General features: G+C 37.5%; 1 long non-coding RNA gene across 1 annotated transcript; it reads right to left on the bottom strand.

Annotated features, from left to right (window-relative positions):
* Positions 1 to 715: 715 nt before the first annotated feature.
* Positions 716 to 3,988, bottom strand: LOC140016377 (uncharacterized). The gene is made up of 2 exons (XR_011822770.1): positions 3,756 to 3,988; positions 716 to 1,011 (listed from the first exon to the last, which is right to left on the bottom strand). It is a non-coding gene; the product is annotated as an uncharacterized lncRNA (long non-coding RNA).
* Positions 3,989 to 22,498: the final 18,510 nt, after the last annotated feature.

Genomic DNA, 22,498 nt, shown 5'->3' on the forward strand with positions numbered 1-22,498 from the left:
GAGCGAGGGGGCTTAATTCCCTTAGGTAAGGCCAACCTCATTTTGAACATTAGAGCTACATCAACTATCTTTTCAATTAAAGTTCCACATTCCATCGTAATATCTATCCTTTAACAAGCACAAGTCACCATATACTTAACTAGGTACTACAAAAGGTAGGCCTTCCAAATTCCAAGACATAATTGCAGTCATGTTCCCAAGGCAAGAACAAGGTATATCAACTCTAAAGTATATCTAGTGGCAACGATCAAGCACTAAAGGTTATCCCAAACAAATTAATCATTTATTTCCCCATAAGTCCTTAAATCAAAAACGCCTCCTAGCAAATGCCATTATTCAAGAAATTTACTTACTATCCTTTAAACAGTGTTTAATCTCTTACAATCTTTTTCTCTCTTGCTAATCTAGCACAATAATTCTCAATTATTGAATCTTAATAACCATCGAAACCACAATTACTCACTACTTCACTTTTTCACTTAATATTCAAACTAACCCGAATCCCACTGTCCGGCATCCTCAACTTTTAGAGTTTAGGATACACTACAGAGATCTGAAACCTAGAGCTCTGATACCAACTGTGACAGCCCCACCTCCCCCTAAGGCGAACCAAAGGGTTCGGCGGACCGCCTGCCCAACTCTCGCCGGGACTCACTACAGTCCTCAAATAAAATACATCACTCACATCCAATAACATAGGGTACAACCTCAAGAATAAACGAAATAACATTTTTCAAACTTAGAACGAAATAAGATACATTACAAATCTCAAGTAAGGGTATCATTCCCCGAATAAGACAAAAGTCCTCAGTTCTCAAATAATTACAATTGCACTATCAGTCCCAAATATTACACCAAATACTTATCAAGTGAATCGAATTCAAATTATATATGAGATATCCCTCAGACACTAATAACTCAATACAAGCACTTCCTTTGGTCTCGAGTCCTGTGGGAAGAAAATTATTTTTGGGGTTCACTAATTAAGCCTCAGAACTTCCACTTCCAAGCCTGTTAAGGAAAACAAATTGGGGTGAGCTAACGCTCAGTGAGGCCAAGGGAAAAACATGCAAACATGCGAGCAAAGACACAATATAAAGCAATAAGTTGAGTAACAAGTAACTACGAAACATTAAGCAAGTAGGGAATTTAATCACAATAAAAGATACGGGAGCTCTCAGGAGCTAATCCACGCGCGATCCAAGCTCAGGTAGTTGACCCTCCGTCAACTTTCATAGTTATCCATGTAGAACTCCACTTACTACCTCCAGCCACCATGACACCCTCTTGGATCCGTAACCAAACAAGCATGTAGGTGGTATCACTTAACAAGTATACCTAGCAAGACCCCTTATTTGGATCAAGCTATAACACTTCCCAAGGTTCACCAAGTTCCTCGACCAAGCCCTTGCCGGCTCGAGTTACAAGGCTAGCCAATGGGTTGGGGCGTCCCCCCCCATTCACTTTTAGGTCGATGAGACGAAGCTCCAATCGACAAGATTTGGTCATAGCATTGAGACGGGATGAGCGGTACCTCCTACCCTAAAAGGGCATGATACATTCTGCCGCTCAATGCTCACGAAAATACTTTCATTTGCATTCACATGTAACACGTATCACTTATCAAGCAAGCAATTTCATGAAAGAGAGGACAAGGGCGATAAAGTACACCCTAGCCTCATTAACTAGCAAGTACGAGTAACATTTCATTTAAACACTTCACATGCACTTGATACTCACCAAAAGTCGTGAGAGAGAGAAAAAATGAAGCGGCTAAACCAGTTCTTCGGAGTTCTCGTATTCACCTGAGACATGTATAATCACGATCATTCACGTGCATATTCAAGGCCAAGCAAAAATGTCCAAGTCATTTTCATGTTTATTGTAAAAATCAGGAAACTAGAGGTTTATGGCAGAAACCTTTAGAAAATCGTAACTTAATATTTACAAGTCCAAAATTTGCATGGTTGATACCGTTGGAAACCTAATTGAAAGGACTAAAACTTTGTAGAAGACACCTTGATGAGATTCCATACGGATTTTGCCCAGTTTTTCCGTCAATAGACTGCTACAGTAAAATGCAGGGCAGGGAAAATTTTGTTTTTCCAGCGGACTTGGAAAAATCACCAAAAATCACAGAAAATGAGTTAGCCCCTGAAATTTACATGGATTGTAGCCTTATGTGTCTAGTTCAAACCAAGCAAACAGGACTTGATTTGGAGTAGTATACCCAAAAGATAACCTTTTTCCCAAAACTGGCCTGATGTTCCAGAAAGCAAATTTCCAGTTTTCACTTTAACAAGTTCACTCCTTTCTTTTCCTTTGAAGAGCTAATCGGTTTAATCAACCCAAATACACTTAAAATCCATTATTTTGGCAAAACTTTAACTCAAATAAAAGCTCCAAAAATCTGAAATTTTGTCCCAAAAATTTCAGCCAACATAAAAGATTCAAAACAGAAATTTTTCCCCTTACTGTACTTAAACACACACAAGTTCATCCATCCAAATTAAGGAATACCTTGCAATAATTAACAAGCCAAACATGTAATAAAACAAGATTTATCACATATATACATCCAATCACATATCACACATCCAATATCGAAATATTAAGACCTAGATCGAGTGCGACCAAGTACACCCCGTCTAAGTCTCATTTAATCACATTTAATCACATAAGGCAGCTAATACAATAAATTCCAATTGCTCAAATCAAACACATGTCCTTAGGTGAGTGCGATAAAGTACACACACACCTTATAAAGAGAATACAGTTCACAAATCCATTTAGCAAACCCTTTTAGTAAACGGCAAATACATTTAAATAAGCAAAGGGGCACATTTAACTAAAATATTTGAGGAAAGATTTTAACAAATAAGGAACACTCACCAATCACCGCTCATGATCCCCATTCACCACAATTGATTATTGTCCAAATCCAATTCCAAAAACACAAAGTTCAATATCACATATCACTGTCACCTTTTAGCAATTTAAGCACAACTCGAGCTACACTTATCGAATTGAAACAAAAAATATACCGTTTCGAAGCTAAGACACAGCTCTACAATTCTCATGAAGACATCACAACTCAGGTCCCACCCTAACCTAGCCAAATTTACCCAAATAACCCCCAGATTTTCCAGTTCGAGGCTCACTGACACAATTACTGACAGTCCTGATTCAGTTAATCATAACTCAGCACACACAACTCTGATTCAGGTGATTCCAAAGCCATTTGAAAGCTAAGATACAAGGCTACAATTCTTAAGAAGGCATCAAAAACTAATTCATTCCTCTTCCCAGCCAAACGAAGCAATTACAGAGGCAGACTATCATTTTTGATAGAAACAGGGCAGCAGGGGAAATTTTGTCATTTCACAAGCTACCCTGCTTCGATTGAGCTGAAAATTTACAGGCATAATTCAAACTCAATTCTATACAACTTTCATGTTATGTGCTAAGGCTAATTCATCCCCAAACATTTTTGAATAATCACAAAAAGTTTGGACTGTACTCTCCCTTTCTCCCGATTTCTGTCAAGGTTCTTCCCTTCCAAAGTTCAAGCCACAACTCCAAATATTCACACATATACCAATAAAAATCATGCTAGCAACCAAGATCATACATTTGTGGGAATCCCAAGAGCCCGTACATTAACCAAATCCAACAAGAATTCAACCCAATGATGTTTCAGGATTCACTCTTCAAGAGATAACATGAAAGCTCTAGCTTTTGGGTTAGAGAACTACCTCAGGTTCTAGCTGATTTTCCCAAGGCTAGGATGTCCAATCTTCACCACGAAGAGATCTCTTTCCTTCTCCAAGAATCTGGCCAGCCACCACAAGGAGCTCCTCTCGGTTTCTCCCTCTCTTTCTCTCGGCTAGGAGATGGAGTGAAGCTAGCAGTTGGTTGGTCATGGAGTTTGAGTTGAGGAAGAAGAAGATAGAGCTTTGGCTAGAAAGAGGGAGAGAGTGTGTGAGGGTGGTCGGCTGATAAGAGAAGAAGAAAAGGAATGAAATGTTTGAAAAATTGGGAGCATTATATTGGGAAGAGAAGGATAGGACTTAAAGCCCTATTTTAAGGATCATGTCCCCTCTTGCATATTAATGTCTTAAGAGTAAATTTAGTGGGGATGAAAGTGATTATCTTGGCTAATGAGGGAGGGGGATTCTCGACTATAATAAGGAAGAAAGGAAAAGAAATTGAAGTGAATTGGAGGAAATTAAATGGAAGAAACAATGGCAAGATTAAAGCTTAGTTTTAGCAGAAATTGTCCAATTTTGACCAATGCTTATGTTCCACTTAAATTTGTCCACTACACTTTTCTTATCTATATTAGTTCTATCTCATTTATAATTCTTTAAAAGCTACTCATAGTCTAATCTTTCACCAAAGTTAAATTCCTCGACACGGCTCAAAAACTAAACTTAGCACTGGTCGGTCAAACATTGGAATTTTGTTCGAATGAAAATCATTCAATTATGAAAATGTGAACTATGCACATAAAGATCATGTAATTGTATATAAATACATAATATAGTTATTTTCACATTTATTATTTAACTTTAAAAAATATATATATAAAATAAATAAAATAATAAAATAAATAAACGAAATAGTAATAATAATAATATTATTATTAAAATAATAAATTTTGAGGCCCTCACAGATTCGAGAATACAATAAGTTTAAAAAATTGGAGACTTTTACATTAGTCATAAAGTAGGTTTTTTTTTTATATTTAAGTATTCAACTATTAGTTAGTGATACAATCCTTATAAGAATTTCTTGAAAATTTCGCTTTATCGTGCAAAATTCGAAAGTACGCGTTTTTACGCGCGCGATTAATTGAGGAACTTAAAACACCATTATTTTTAGACTATTAAGAGTAAATAATGATAGTATGATTGGAAGTGCAATAGAGATTTAGTGCATTTGGTGTGTGGGATCTATGAATTCCCACTATGGCTGGATGGACTGATTTGATGAACTATGGTGCTATTAATGTTGGTTTAGTGCTTGTTATACTAGAAATGAGTGACTTTAAGGATGAAAAACCAAAGGAGGTCAAAGGGAGAATTTTTCCGATTCTGCCCCTGTGAATTCCGTGCACTTTAGTGCAAATTTTTGAGGTTTTAATGACTTTTTTCTGATGTATATGTGTAATAGAGGTTGTGTACAAATTTTCATAACATGATTTGGTTGGGCAAATGATGTGTTTTCGGAAACCAGCAAAACTGGAAATTTTTCCCGCAACTGCTTTGGCAGTGTTTTTGTTTTGGCTATAACTTTTTGCTCCGATGTCGAAATCGAGTTTCGTTTGTGCCACTGGAAACTAGACATTCCCAAATTTCTAACGGTATAAAATGTACATTATGATTCCACCTAAGTAGTCCATACCAATCATTTAAATATGACTGTCCTGTTTCGCGTCTACACTGGGAGCTCTGTTTTGAGCAACGAATTGATGCTCAAATGTGAGCTAGTTTTGGACAGATTTTAAAAACGATTTCTTCTAAGAAATTGTAGCTTTATGAATCTATTTTTAAAGCCACCAACTACGCTCAATTCTGAGTTGAATTGAGCAATTTATGACCAGATTTCGAAACCGATTTTGTGGGAGAAAACCCTCATTTTGAACAGATTTGTAACCAATCTTGACTTGGGACTTACTATTCGAAATTCTTGGTGTAAACCACCTACCAAATGTATCTTGGATCCTTATTAGACCTGGTTATCATAAATGAGACATGTTTTAGGCATTTTTATTGGCCATTGATTTGAGAAAAATAGAACTAGAGGTGCATGGCAGTTTTGCCTTGGAGATTTGGAAACTTTCATGGTTTTGTTAACCAACTTTTCGAATGAATTTTCCTATGAATTTTGGTAGAGAAATAGCCCTTATATGGTAGGATAATACTGCCAAATTTTGTGCCATTCCGAGTCTGTTTCGATGTTCAACCAACGTGCCAAAGTCAGCGATTTAAATCTGAAAAATTGACCTAACGGTCTCATTTTCAGCAACTTTGAGCCACTATATCTTGGTGCTCATTCCGCTTGTTTTATTTTAAACCGTGATTACAACTCTAATTGAGTTTCAAATCTGAGAAGTTAGTTCAAATTCTGTGAATTTTGCCGAATTTCCAAAGTTGGCAAAAAACCAACCTCAAAACTGTCTCGCAAGCCTAAAACAGTAATTTTGAGCCAAATTTTGAATGTCTTCCATTTGGAATCATGGGAAAGTGTATTCTAGGAATTTTTAGTACTTTGGAAGAAGTTTCCAACGGTACCACGTTTTCCAATTTTGAACTTGTAAAGAGTGAGATACAATTTTTCAAAATTCTCGTATCAAAGCTGAAATTTTCGAAACTTAAGGAAATGGAGTTTTTCGAATTCTCCTTTTTCCTTCGATATCACATGATCATTTTGCACTTGAATTTAGAGATGAAAACCAGATTTCTCTTGTGCTTTAAAACTTGCCTTTGAGTATCGATTTACGAGTAAATAGGGCTCATTTCATGAGATTTTCTTAGATTGTACAATCTAGTACAATCTTTTTCGATAATTGGGGTTATACATGATAGTTATTATTAAATGTTCAGGCACTCAAGAGAACCTTCAAGGGAATCTCACGGGAGACGCCTAAACTATCGTTTGAACTTGCTCCTTGAATCACTGTGAGTATCAAGTATGTGATAACGTGTTAATTGCTTTTGATAAATGAAAATTTTGGAAGTGCCGAGTCGAGTGTGCACCTTATCGCACTCGTTCTCATTTAAGTGAATTGCACTTGACTTTCGTGACATGAAGTGCTTGAATTATTTGAAATGACTTGTTAAGTGAATTTAAGTGAAACGTTTAAGTGCTTGTTTATGCTATGGTCGCATAAGTCGTTTGGAGTGAATCTCCTCGACTCTTACATGTTAAGTGGGGGATGCCCAACTCTCTCATTGGCTAACCTTGGAATCGAGTCGGCATGGGCTTGGTCGGGTTCCTTGGCGAACCATGAGATCATATAAGGTTGACCTATTGAGAAGTTTTGCTTGGCATACTCATGGAGTATCGTCTCATAAAAGTATTGTGAGCCCGGTGTGGTATGTAAGATGAAAGGGGATCGTGTAAGTGAAGTTTCTACGGACTAAACCTACCCGATTGACGGAGTGTCAACTCGTGGAGGTTCGTGATCGTGCAAGTGAAAAATAGCTTCTGAGAGCTTCTATATCCTTAAATTGTTTCTGTTTACTTTTCTAGTTTGAATCGTCATTTATTGCAATGTTATTACTCGACTTGAAAAATTGATATTGTTACTTAGACAACGTGCCTGCATGTGTGTTCTTGGCCTCATGAGCGTTTTTTCTCACGTCGTAGATTTGTTTTTCTTAATAGGGATGGATGAAGTGGAATTTGATGGAACCCTCTTTTGATGTACTCTTGTATTAGATTTCAAATGTACTTGGCTAGACTCTTGGCTGTTGCATATTTTGGAATTAAATGTATCTTTTGGAAATCCTGATGTAAGGATTGGATAATTTATGTATTGTGATCTTGTGGTGTAAGGTTGGAGAAGTTATAGAAGTTTTCTGCACTTCTTTACTTTGCCTTATCGCTTTAGATACTATTGTATTAAGTTTGAATGGAAATTGTACCAAGTCCTGGCGAGAGCAGGACAGGCGTCCCACGAATACCCTTTGGTTCGTCTTAGGGAGAAGTGGGGGTATCACAGTTGATATCAGAGCACTAGATTAGAGATCTATATGGGAGACATACTAGATACTCTACCTTAAGACCTAAGACCGGACAATTAAGTTATACTTTAAGTGGTACTTGGGGCAAACTAGTGACTAGATTAGGCATGCCTGAGTGACATCCGAGCGAGTTAGTGATTAAATTTCTAACCCAAAAAGTGTGAATATTTTGCAGGGATGGAAAATGGAAATGGGACCCCGGCAGCTAATGGGAATGGCCATGCTAATGGTCATGTAGAGCCTCCTAGGCCTATCTACTACCGGTCTCTTGGTGGAAGGGCTCGAGTGTGCTATTCACCCTCTGATAGATACCCTCGATGTCCGTGTAAGTTGACTTTTGCCTACCCAAACCATGTTGTGCTAGCTTTGGACGACGAGTGTCGTCAGTTGGTGAATGCCAACTTAGACTTATAGGCAGAGGTGGATGAGTTGAGGCAGATGATTAGTGCTCAGGGAGAGCGGATTGTGGAGCTTGAGGAGGTTCTGGAGGGCGAGGTGGCTACAGCTGCAGTTGTTCATGAGGAGCTCCAGAGTACTAGGGCTCGACTTACTAGACTAGGTGAGGAGGTCCGTGATCGGGCTTCCAAGATCCTGACTGATGCCACTGAGATGATAGAGGGGGTGTCGGATATTGTCCAGAGCTCTGATCAGGAGGATCATCCGGAGGAGGATCCTGAGGAGGAGATTCTGCCTGGTAGTCCTACTGTGGACTAGGTCTAGATTAGTTGACCCTTTTGACTGGTTTAGCTAGGATTAGCAGGGGTGATGCTAAGTGCTGAGGCCATTGTATTTTGCATGACTGTGTGACCTACTTTTGAGGCACTTGCTTTTACTTTAGTCTTCTGTGACTAAAAGTGTTCTTGTGGCGCTTGTGTGCTATATTTTTGTGATCTCCCCATGACTTGCTAATTGTATGAATTTGAAGTATTAATGAATGTAAATTATTGTTATTTCCAGTACTTTCTTGATTGGTTCTTATTTTCGACTCTCTCTTATATAATTGATTTATTTCTTGCATTAGACACACCTAAGATAATGGACGGACGAAGGAGTGGTTGAGACCGTGGACGAGGGACTAGACAGGCCCAACCTCATGGTGATGACCAGGGATCAACGACTGGACCGACCCAGGTACAAAAAAATATTGAGGGTAATCAAGTGGCTACTGCTATTAATAGGATGACTGATATCCTAGAACGCTTAACTGAAAGGCAAGGTCCTGGACCACTTAATCAAACTAGGGGACAGGATAGAGGTGAGGATAGAGCCTTAGAGAGGTTCTTGAAGTTTAACCCGCCTAAGTTCATTGGTGAACTTGACCCTGAAGTAGCGGAGAATTGGTTGGAGAGAATGACCAACATATTCACTGCTCTAGACTATACTGAGGATAGGCGAGTGAATTTTGCTACTTTTCAATTTGAGAGAGTGGCTCGTGCTTGGTAGGACATGATAAAAGGGAAATGGGAAACAGTTCAAACCCCTTGGATTTGGGAGAATTTCATGAGGGAGTTTAATGAAAAAATTTTTCCACCTTTGATCCAAGAAAAAAGAGAGGATGAATTTATCAAGTTGAAACAAAGGACCCTTAGTGTAGCTGAATATGAAGGGAAGTTTACAAAGCTTTCTAAGTATGCTCCTGAATTGGTGGTTAATGAGCGAAGATAGATAAGGCGGTTTGTGCAGGGACATAATGTGGAACTCCATGAGGGATTGACTGCAGCCCAATTCTCTACATTTACTGAGGGTTTAGAGAAAGCGTAAAGGGTTGAGAGTGCGAGACTGTAAGTGATGGACTTTCACAATAGGAAAGGAACTTTTCTAGCCACACTTCTGGATAGGCTAGTAAGAATGCACAGTCTTCCAAAATGGGAAGAGAAATGGGAGGAATAAGGACCGCAGGAGTTTCAAGGGGAGCTTTGTCCAGATGAGGTCGTAGTGGGCCGACTCAAGTTAGGGGAGCACCTTCCAATGGATCGGTAATGACCTCTCAAATTACTTGTGGATATTGTGGTAAATCTAACTACTATGAGAATGACTGCTGGAGGAAATTAGGGAAATGTCTGTATTGCGGGAATGCAGAACACCAATTCGCAAGTTGCCCAAAGGCACCAAAATTGGGAGGTAACCTTCAGAGGCCAGAAAAGTCAATTTCTAAGCAGACTAGTGCTAGAGGGAGTTGACCTAAGGTACCAGCTAGGCTTTATGCACAGGATCACCAACAGATACCTGATGCGACTGAGGTGGTCGAAGGTATGATTCCTGTCTTCCACCGTTTAGCTAAGATTTTAATTGATCCGGGTGCGTCTCATTCTTTTGTAAACCCTAATTTTATAAGTGGAATAGACTTGAAGCCAATTAAGTTATCTTATAACTTGGAAGTTAAAACGCCTACTGGGGATCAAAATCTAATCGCTAACTTGGTTTATAGAGATTGTGAGATCTGGGCTGGAGAGCGGAAGTTACTGGCCGACTTGATAGTTTTAGCGATTAAGGGATATGATGTAATCCTAGGAATGGACTGATTAACCCATTGCAATGCCCAATTGAATTGTAAGACAAAGATAGTAGAATTGTGCATTCCGGGAGAGGCAACATTGAAATTGGATGTAAGGGGTAGATTAGCCTCATCTGCACTTATCTCAGGAATCCGAGTTAGGAAATGTTAAGTAAAGGAAGTTAGGGATATTTGGCTTTTCTAATCAATACTCCTAGTGATAAAGTGAGATTGAAGGATATGTCTGTGGTGAAAGAGTTTCCGGATGCTTTTTCTGAAGAATTAGAGTCTTTACCCCCGGAAAGAGACATAACTTTTAAAATTGATGTGACTCCAGGAGTAACACCTATCTCTAAGACGCCATACCAGGATGGCTCCAGCCGAATTGAAGGAATTAAAATTGCAATTGCAGGACCTGTTGGAACGGGGTTTTATAAAGGAAAGTGATTCACCATGAGGAGCCCGGTCTTGTTTGTTAAAAAAAAGATGGGAGTTTAAGGTTGTGCATAGACTACCGAGGTTTGAATGAGGTCACTATCAAGAATAAGTACCCATTGCCCCACATTGATGAATTGTTTGACCAATTACAAGGGGCGATAGTATTCTCGAAATTGGATTTGAGACATGGTTATTATCAATTGAGAATTTTGGAGAAAAATATACCCAAGACCGCTTTTAACTCAAGGTATGGACATTTTGAGTTTGCAGTAATGTCATTTGGATTAACTAATGCACCTGCTGCTTTCATGGATTTAATGCATAGGATTTTTAAGCCTTATCTAGACTAATTTGTGATGGTCTTTATTGATGATATATTGGTGTACTCTAAGAATGTGAAAGATCACGAGAGGCATTTGAGGATCATTTTGCAAACCCTGAGGGAACACAAATTGTATGCTAAATTTAGCAAGTGTGAATTTTGGTTGAAAAAAGTGACATTCTTGGGGCACATAATTTCTAAAGATGGGATTAAAGTGGATCCAGCTAAAATTGAAGCTGTTTCAAAGTGGAAACGACTGAAAAACCCTACTGAAGTTCGCAATTTTATAGGACTAGTAAGGTATTACCGGAGATTTATTAAAGATTTTTCTAAAATTGCTGGACCCATGACTGAGTTGACCAAGAAAGGTGGGAAGTTTTTATGGAGTCCTAAGTGTGAGGACAGTTTTCAAGAGTTGAAATGACATTTGACGAGAGTGCCTGTGTTAGCTCTACCAAATGGAAAAAACAGTTTTGTGGTCTACACAGATGCTTTCAAGGAAGGATTGCGATGTATTTTAATGCAAAATGACAAAGTGATAGCATATGCCTCTAGGAAACTGAAATCGCATGAAGGAAATCACCCGACTCATGATTTGGAATTAGTGGCTGTGGTGTTTACTTTAAAGAAATGGAGACATTATCTGTATGGAGTGACATTTGAGATTTTTACTGACCACAAAATTCTTAAGTATTTGTTTTTTGAAAAAGAGCTGAATTTGAGGCAACATAGATGGATGAAATTTTTAGAGAACTATGATTGTACGATAAAGTACTATCCAGGAAATGCCAATGTAGTGGCCGATGCTTTAAGTCGTCAAGTGCAAGTGGCCGGATTGATGATTAAGGAATTATACTTGTTAGAAGAAATTAGTTATTGGAATCTTAGAATTGAGTCGAGAAAAGTAATTTTGGAAAATATTGTGGTGAATTCCACTCTGTTGGAACGTATCAAGAGATCTCAGGAAAAGGACGTCGAAGTGCAAAAGTGGTCGGAAAATATCAAAAAGGGAGACAAGTCGAATTTTAACTTGGGAACAAATAGTATTTTGAGGTTTCGGAATCGGATAGTAGTGCCAAAAGATGAAGAGTTTAAGAAGAAAATTCTAGAAGAGACACACTGATCGAAGTTTACGGTACACCCGAGAGGAAATAAAATGTACCAAGACTTGAAGAGTCTATATTTGTGGGAGAGTATGAAGAAGGAAATTGCCCAATTTGTCCAGACCTATTTGGTTTGTCAATAGGTTAAAGCTAAACATCAGAAACCATCAGGACTTTTGCAACCTTTGGAGATACCCGAGTAGAAGCGGGAGAACATCACTATGGATTTTATATCAAGACTACCAAGGACACAAAGAGGCCACGATACTATTTGAGTGATAGTAGATAGACTGACCAAATCGGCTCACTTTCTACCGATTAATATGAAGTACCTATCGGAGAAGCTGGTTAAGTTGTACTTGGATGAGATTATCAGGTTACATGGAATACCTGTAAGTATAGTGTCCAATAGAGATCCGAAATTTGTTTCATGTCGCGCCCCATTTTTGAAATAAAGAAAAATAAATTGTTTTTAAGGAAAATGAGTCTTTTGATTAGTTTTGAAGTAAAAAATGAGTTTTTGATTTGTCCCTCCCCCGGTTTGGGGTTTTGCCCAAAAAAAAAATGAGTTTTTGATTTTTAGAAAATAAAGAAAAATATGGGTCTAAATAAGATTTGAAAATACGACGATTTGACCCAAAATATAGTTTAAAAGGGTTTTTTTGAATGAAAAATGGAGTCGCCACTTGGTATAGAATTAAGGTGTACCAAGTCACCAAAAAATGAATTTTTAAAGAAAAAAAAGTAGAAAACCCTTTTTAAACGCTCCAAGTCTACGAAAATCAGAAAAAAAGATTCGGGAGTCACATTTGAAGAAAGGGAAGGCAAGGATAAGAATCCAAAGCACCCTTTCAACCTAGTCAAGGCTAGTTGCGCGATTTAGTCAAAGATTTTCTTATTTTACCCTTAACGTTTATCACATTTGGATGTATTATATGAATGCATATCCTAAACCTAGGAGGGTGTCGGGGGATCGAAATTTCTCTTCAAAACTCAATTGGTGCCAATCACATTAATTGTGATGCCCAATGTGGACTCTTTGGAGAGGTCACGAATAATGCAAAAATATGAGACTCTAAGAAAAGAAAAGGAAAATAAAATAATTGTCTAAATATACGTGACCTAAAGGAATGCATCATATCGGGTGCGGGGGACTAATGTTCGTGACTCAATGTTCCTTTTAATAGAGGAAATACGAGTGTGTTAAGGCTAGAGAAGCCAAACTCATCCATATCCCATATCTCAGGGGTAATTTCCCTAATCTAATCATGCAAATGTACTAGCCTAGTTCTAATTCTTAAATGGGAATGCAAGTCTAATGTCATGTTTTCATACAAAGGGGTAAGGAATATACATATAGAGGAAATATGGGATAAGGGATGTACATATAAGAGGGGTAAGGTATATATAGGAAATGACATGCAAAAATGATAAAATCCCTAAAAAAAAAAAGTAGATAATATGCATGAGAAATGCAATGTAGTCACACAACATGATCTAACGTGTGGAAGGCTCCTAAGGGTCTACCGTTGAACTAGCCCATGTCTATGAGTTCTCACTAGCATTGGACTAGTGAGAAAAGCGGGAACAAAGAGTCTCAACTAGTATTGGACTAGTGAGAAATCGAGAATAGAGTCACAACTAGCGTTGGACTAGTGTGGTGACGGCACACATTTATTACAGTCTAATGACTCAGATAAAGCATAATAAAGCAATTAAACACATAAATCACATAAAACACATAACATATAGGCATGATATCTAGATGCAAAGCCCTAAGAAAGCGGTAACACATAGCACATAGGCATGCAAGTCACACAAAACAACATAAAGCAAATAAAGCCCTAACTAGTACACTTGGGAAGCCCTACTACAATCTAAGGAGGAAAGGAATAAATAAATAAAATAATAATGTAACAATTACAACTTTGGCATTTAATTGCCTTTCAAATGATCAAAATTGAACTAAAAATAAATATACAAAACTAAAGCCAATAAAGCGAATAAATAAATAAATGAAATAAATAAAACAACAAAAAACAAAAACAAAAAAAACATTCAAGAAGCATGCAATTAAACACGTAAAATCACATAGGGCACGTAGGGTCAAATAAAAGGAAAATAAGGGATAGAGTGTACCTCTCTTGAAATGGGGCCCTAATGACACGAATTTACTTATTTACCCTTCAAAATAATAAAAAGAGTCAAGGCATCACTTTAATCAATGAATTAAAACACTAAATGAAAATTAAACATGAAATAAACGATTCATGTATGAGGAATTAAAGCAAACACGGCCCCAAATAGAAAATTTTAAGAATTTAGAATGGAATATCCAAAATTTGATTAGAAAATCCAAATCAACATCATAAATTCCTCAAAAATTGTAAAACCTTAAATTTCATCTCAAAACATCATGCGTGTTCTGTACACTAATCACATGAAAGCATACCAAGAAAAAATAATATGTTAAAAGGGATAAAATTAATCAAATCTTCCAATTGATTGAGCCATGGTAGCATAAAGGGAGACTTGTGGGGTTGAAGTGACATTTTTCTGAAAATTTCCATGCAAGCTACGAAGCTCTTTTTCTTCAGCTGGTTTCTGGGTTTCTTAGAACGATTTCTTTTCATTTTACCAGAATTCAAACGCAGCTCATAAACATCAAAGTTTCTGTCAGAACAAGATTGCGTAGCCTGATAGCTTAACTGAACACCGTCTAACCACATGCAAACATGGCAAAATCTGAAGCCCATAACCCAAAAAAAAAAAAATTGAAGGAATTTCTGCCGTATTCTAGGTTTTCTTTTCAATCACATGAAACCAGCCAGCAAGCATGCATATCACACCATGAAGAGGTGAAGCAATCAAGTCAGAATCCATTCAAAACTCCTAACGAAATCATCCAAGAGTATCAACAAAGCTTCACTACTTCAAATTGAAGACAGCAGCTTCTTGAACAAACCAAGGAACAAGAGGAAAGGAAATAAAGCAACGAAAGATTACAAACATGCGCAACAAACGGATCTTGAAACTAGTCAAATTTCACATGCATTGTTCTCCCATTTTTGCACCAAAAGCCGAAAACACATAAAAGAAATAAAAACACCAGTTTTGCAGCACAGAACATTCACCCAGATTCATGAACAAGAGAGAATACGAATGAAGAAAAACCCGCAACAAATTTTCAACATTTAAATGGAAAAGCCAATGATGTGTGCACAGGAAAAGGACGAGGAAAGATTACCTTTAGCCCTTTAAAAGGCAAAACAAAGCATGAGATGATTGGAGGAGCAAGTCTTAGGACAAGACACATATCCAGACGAAAACAAGCGGCCACGAAGGAACAAAAAATGAGACAAATGTGCATGACTAAAACACCAAAACAAAATCCGGATCCCCCGAACAAACCTCTAGAAACTTCAACCCATTTGGTTAGCATAATCTAGACAAGGTTCTTGATTTATCCGAAAGAGAAAAACATGCAACAACCAAAGAAAAACATGAAACCAGAATCATTGCTTGTTTCATTCGAACCACAAAAACAAGCATTAAAGCCCTCTAATCCTTTAACTAATGCGAATCAGCCAACTCTAGCAAAATTCCCCCATTTCAGTTGAGGAAAACCAGTTACGGAACCCATAAGGAGACTGTAAACTTGCTCGACTAAAGGAAGAAGCAGCCTACATAGACAAGATAACTCATCCAACCGATAAACAAGAATCTGCTGCTCATTAGACTCCCTAAACCTATCATGAAACCACGGCTAAACATGCAGCAGAGGGAGATCTAAGGTAGAAAGGGGCCAAGAAAATATGGCTCTTAAAAGAAGCAAGCAGATTATGAGTAAACCATCCATGAACAACAATCAGACAGCATGAAAATCAAAGAATAAACCATAAAACAGCAAAGGTCAAACAAGTAAATAGCAAAAGAGACAACTTGGACCTTAGCCGAAAGCAAAGAGGAAGATCACAACGGGTAGCTTGTTGTAGAACCGTGCCTTTCAACAATGGTTGAAGCCGATGACGATGGCGTTGGTTTCTCCTTCCGTTCGCTACCTTTCCTCTCAACCGCAGACCCTTGGCTTCCTTTCTCCTTAACCCATAGCCTCTCTAGTTTCCCCGTAGCACTCTTCCATAGCCTCTCTCTGGTTTTCTTACCCCGCTCCCCAGATCTCTTCCTCAGCCTGTGGGTTTCTTTTTCTGTATTTCTCTCGCTTAGTTCTCCTTTTCCAGCCCGTTACTTCTTTCTCTCTTTTGCTCTCAGACCTCTCTTGAAATTCTCTCAATCACTCCGCTCCTTTTCACTCCAGCCCGAAAGCTCCTTACTTTTGCTTGGTTTCTCTCTAGCCGTCAGTCCTCTCCCCTCCTTGGCCGTCACATTCTCAGCTTTTATATGGGCAGCTCCTTCCCGAAACCTAACATCTAAGGCTCAGAAAAAACTCAATTCTCTTGCCCCTTGTTTTTACATCCTTGGATCTTCATAATTTCTGGGGTCTTTTGATAGCCTTGGATTAAACCAAGTGGTTTGTTGTTCGAATGATCGAACGGAGGAGAAAAAGAGTAAGAGAAAATGGAGCTGAGAATTTTTTTTTTTGCATCCTCTGTATTTTTCCGTTTCATGTTTTCTGCTTGAAATGCAATATGAAGTAAAGGCTCGGATCCTGTGTGGCTCACGCAAGCGTGAGCTTGCTTCCTTTTTTCTTTTAACGCATAATGAAATAATTTTAACAAGATAAATAAAACGCTACAAAATTGAATTCAAAAGAAAATAAACATATTTTTGTGAACAATTTTCTCTCTCTCTCTTTTCGATAAATCCTAATACTAGAAAGTCTTAAAAAAATAAAAATAAGCAATTGGATCATAAAAAAAATAACAATAAAATAATAAGTAATAATAATGATCTGAAATGCTACGAGAAAAAGAAAAAAATTAAAAAGAACAATAATTTAAAAATTTGGTGTCTACATTTCAAGGTTCTGGCAAAAGATGCAAGAGATGCTGGGGATTAAACTGAATTTTAGTACCACTTATCATCCCCAGGCCGACGGACAATCTGAGAGGACGATTCAAACCCTTGAGGACATGTTGAGGACTTGTGTTTTGGATTTTGAAGAAAGTTGGAGTAAGTTTTTGACGTTGGTAGAATTTGCCTATAATAATAGCTTTCACTCTTCTATTCAAATGGCTCCATATGAAGCACTTTATGGTCGAAAGTATAGGTCTCTGATTTGTTGGGATGAAATAGGTGAAAGGAAAATTTTAGATTCGACTACAATACCTTGGATTGCAAAGGCCAATGAAAAGGTGAAGTTGGTACGTTAGAGGATTCAGACCGCTCAATGTCGTCAAAAGAGTTATGCAGATAATCGGAGAAAGGATTTAGAATTTGCAGTTGGAGATCTAGTATTTCTTAGGATTACACCTCTGAAAGCAAGTTTAATGTCTGGGAAGGGAAAGAAGTTACAACTGAGGTTTGTAGGATCTTATAAGATTATCCAACGCGTGGGGAATATAGCATATAAGTTGGAATTGCCATCGAGTCTATGTCGAATCTATAATGTGTTCCACGTATCTATGTTTAAGAAGTACCATCCAAACCTTTCACATATTTTGCGACCGGAAAGTATTGATATTGATGAGATCTTGACCTATGAGGAGAAATTGGTAATGCTTCTAGATAGGAAGGTAAAGGAATTGATAAATAAGCAGATACCGTTGGTAAAAGTTCTCTGGAGGAATCATGGAATAGAGGAAGCCACCTGGGAGGTTGAGGAAGCAATTCGAGGAAAGTATCCAGACCTGTTCGCAGATCAAGGTAAATTTCGAGGACGAAATTTTCTTAAGGGGGAGAGGATGTGAAGACTCACAAAATTTATCTATTTTAAACTCCTAATTCTAGTTTATTTAATTATTTATTTGGCCAATTGCCCTGAATATTATTTTCTAACCTTTTTGGACCTAATTATATGGATCTATAGTTTAATTATATTTTTAAAGTGACTTGTTTCAAATTTTAATTTTTGGAAGCTCGGTAAGTGAAAATAGTGAATACGCGATTGGAGTTAATAATCGATTCAAGAATACAATAAGATTGGAAAATTGGAAACTTGTACATTAGTCTTAAAATATATATTTTTTATATTTATGTATTCAAGTATTAGTTAGTGATACAATCATTATAAGAATTTCTTGAAATTTCGCTTTATCGTGCAAAAATCGGAAGTACGCGTTTTTACGCTCGCGATTAATTGAGAAAATTAAGACCATTATTTTTAAACTATTAAGAGTGAATAATGATAGTATGAATGGAAGTGAAATAGAGATTTAGTGCACTAGTGAAACAAACCCGAGAGAAATCAAGCACGGAACGCCCGCGTACGCACACTATTCCTAGTTGACTTTTGAACCAATTTTTGGCCACAAATTTTAAAGCTTCTCACGGAAGCTTACCATCAGCACCATCTCTTCTTTTCCTTCTCCAAGCAGCCGGCCACACCAAGGGAAGAAAGAGCTAACTTTCTTCATCATTTCACTTCACTTTACTCCACCAAATCACCTCCAATTTACACTAAACTTTGCTAAACACTTGGAGAGCAACTCAAGCTGGAAAAAGGACTTCATTTCCACGATTCTTGTGAGCTTTAAGAGGACCGAAATTTCTGCCTAAGTCATCAACTAAGGTAATCAATGATCAACCTTGAAATTCTTCGTTTATGGAAGTAGTAGTGCACTTATGAGTTCATGCATGCATGTGGGTAGGTTTACTTATGTAGGATTTTACTTGGTTTAGTGCTTGTTATACTAGAAATGAGTGAATTTAAGGATGAAAAACCAAAGGAGGTCAAAGGGAGAATTTTTTCGATTCTGCCCCTGTGAATTCCGTGCACTTTAGTGCAAATTTTTGAGGTTCTAATGACTTTTTTCTGATGTATGTGTGTAATAGAGGTTGTGTACAAAGTTCCATAAAAAATTTTCATGATTTGGTTGGCCAAATGATGTGTTTTCGGAAACCAGTAAAACTGGAAATTTTTCTCGCATCTGCTCTGGCAGTGTTTTTGTTTTGGTTATAACTTTTTGCTCCGATGTCGAAATCGAGTTTCGTTTGTGCCACTGAAAACTAGACATTCCCATATTTCTAACGGTATAAAATGTACATTATGATTCCGCCTAAGTAGTCCATACCAATCGTTTAAACATGACTGTTCTGTTTCGCGTCTACACTGGGAGCTCTGTTTTGAGCAACGAATTGACACTCAAATGTGAGCTAGTGATGGATAGATTTTAAAAACGATTTCTTCTAAGAAATTGTATATTTATGAATCTAGTTTTCAATGCCATCAACTATCCTCAATTCCAAGTTGAATTGAGTGATTTATGACCAGATTTCGAAACTGACTTTGTGGGAGAAAACCCTCATTTTGAACAGATTTGTAACCAATCTTGACTTGGGACTTACTATTCGAAATTCTTGGTGTAAACCACCTACCAAATGTATCTTGGATCCTTATTAGACCTGGTTATCATAAATGAGACATGTTTTAGGCATTTTTATTGGCCAAAGATTTGAGAAAAATAGAACTAGAGGTGCATGGCAGTTTTGCCTTGGAGATTTTAAAATTTTGATAGTTTAGTTAACCAACTTTTCAAATGAATTTTCCTATGAATTTTGGTAGAGGAATAGACCTTATATGGTAGGATAATACTGCCAAATTTGGTGCCATCCTGAGTCCGTTTCGATGTTCAACCAACGTCCCAAAGTCAGCGATTTAAATCTGAAAAATTGACCTAACTGTCTCATTTTCAGCAACTTTGAGCCACTATATCTTGGTGCTCATTCCACTTGTTTTATTTTAAACCGTGATTGCAATTCTAATTGAGTTTCAAATCTAAGAAGCTAGTTCAAATTTTGTGAATTTTGCCGAATTTCCAAAGTTGGCGAAAAACCAACCTCAAAACTGTCTCGCAAGCCTAAAACAGTAACTTTGGACCAAATTTTGAATGTCTTCCATTTGGAATCATGGGAACGTGTATTCTAAGAACTTTTAGTACTTTGGAAGAAGTTTCCAACGGTACCATGTTTTCCAATTTTGGATTTGTAAAGAGTGAGATACTATTTTTCAAAATTCTCGTATCAAAGCTGAAATTTTCGAAATTTAAGGAAATGGAGTTTTTCGAATTCTCTTTTTTCCTTCGATATCACATGATCGTTTTATGCTTGAATTTAGAGATGAAAACCAGATTTCTCTTGTGCTTTAAAACCCGCCTTTGAGCCTCGATTTGCGAGTAAATAGGGCTCATTTTCATAAGATTTTCTTAGATTGTACTCTAGTACATTCTTTTTCGATAATTGGGGTTATACATGATAGTTATTATTAAATGCTCAGGCACTCAAGAGGACCTTCAAGGGGATCTCACGGGAGACGCCTAAACTATCGTTTGAACCTGCTACTTGAATCACTGTGAGTGTCAAGTGTGTGACAACGTGTTAATTGTTTTTGATAAATGAAAATTTTGGAAGTGCCGAGTCGAGTATGTACTTTATCGCACTCGTTCTCATTTAAGTGAATTGCACTTGATTTTCGTGACATGAAGTGCTTGAATTATTTGAAGTGACTTGTTAAGTGAATTTAAGTGAAATGTTTAAGTGCTTGTTTATGCTATGGTCGCATAAGTCGTTTGGAGTGAATCTCCTCAACTCTTACATGTTAAGTAGGGGACGCCCAACTCTCTCATTGGCTAACCTTGGACTCGAGCCGGCATGGGCTTGGTCGGGCTCCTTGGCGAACCATGAGATCATGTAAGCTTGACCTATTGAGAGGTTTTGCTTGGCATACTCATGGAGTATCGCCTCATAAAGTATTGCGGGCCCGGTGTGGTATGTAAGGTGAAAGGGGATCGTGTAAGTGAAGTTTCTACGGACTAAACCTACCCCATTGACGGAGTGTCAACTCGTAGAGGTTCGTGATCGTGCAAGTGGGAAATAACTCCTGAGAGCTTCTATATCATTGAATTGTTTCTGTTTACTTTTCTAGCTTGAATCGTCATTTATTGCAATGTTATTACTCAACTTGAAAAAGATTGTTACTTGAGCAACGTGCCTGCATGTGTGTTCTTGGCCTCATGAGCGTTTTTCCTCACCCCATAGATTTGTTTTCCTTAACAGGGATGGATGAAGTGGAACTTGATGGAACCCTCTTTTAATGTACTCTTGTATTAGGTTTCAAATGTATTCGGCTAGACTCTTGGCTGTTGCATAGTTTAGAATTGAATGTATCTTTTGGAAATCCTGATGTAAGGATTGGATAACTTATGTATTGTGATCTTGTAGTGTAAGGTTGGAGAAGTTATAGAAGTTTTCTGCACTTCTTTACTTTGCCTTATCGTTTTAGATACTATTGTATTAAACTTGAATGAAAATTATACCGAGTCCTGACGAGAGCAGGGCAGGCGTCCCGTGGATACCCTATGGTTCGCCTTAAGGAGAAGTGTGGGCGTCACAGAGAAAGAATGAGCAAGATAGATGAAGAGCTTTCTCTTCTCCTTCCTTGAGGAATTCAGCCAGCACTAACAGAGAGAAGTTTGTGTTGAGTGAATCTTCCTTTGGAAACTTAATGAATTTGTGGTCAAAAGTCAACTCTTAATAGTGTCGCGCGCGAGTATCGTATCGCCATTTTCTCTCTCATTTGTTATACTAGTACACTAATCCTCCAATGTAGTTCCTTTCATACTATAATTATTCACTCTTAGTAGTCCAGTATAAGTTTCTTAAATCTCCACTTAACTGTTCCGGTTCAATTTACGTGAATTTCCGATTCGCGCGTAATAAAGCGAAACTTAAGGGTAATTCACGCCTCTAAAATATAATTAACTAACTCTAGGGCAGATAACGTATAAAATGACTAAATTAAGAATGAAAACCTGAGTCCTCAAATCTCTAAGATCACTGCACTCTCGGATTGAATATTACCTCGAAAAACGTGTATTTGTTATTTCTCACTAAACGAGCTGTAGAAAAATTGACTAAGTTAAGAATGAAAATCTGAATCCTCAAATCTCCAAGATCATTGCACTCTTGGATCAAATATTGCCTCAAAAAACGTGAATTTGTTATTTCTCGCTAAACGAGCCGTAGAAAAATTAAATTCGCGAATGGAACATTTTAAAAATAGAAAAGAGATATTTTTGCATAGAATGGGTTTTAAAGTGAATGAAATAAATATTCGGATTAAACGGGTGAATAAATAAATAATTAAGCTATTAAAATAATATAAAAGTAAGAAAATAAAATCCGAGTCCTCACATGGGCAGCCTAGAAACTGAAACATTATTTGCTTAGTCACACCACCTATTTTATCTTTCATTCAGATCCTTTGAAATACTTA

Source organism: Coffea arabica, chromosome 11c, assembly GCF_036785885.1.
Source record: "Coffea arabica cultivar ET-39 chromosome 11c, Coffea Arabica ET-39 HiFi, whole genome shotgun sequence".
NCBI lineage: Eukaryota > Viridiplantae > Streptophyta > Magnoliopsida > Gentianales > Rubiaceae > Coffea > Coffea arabica.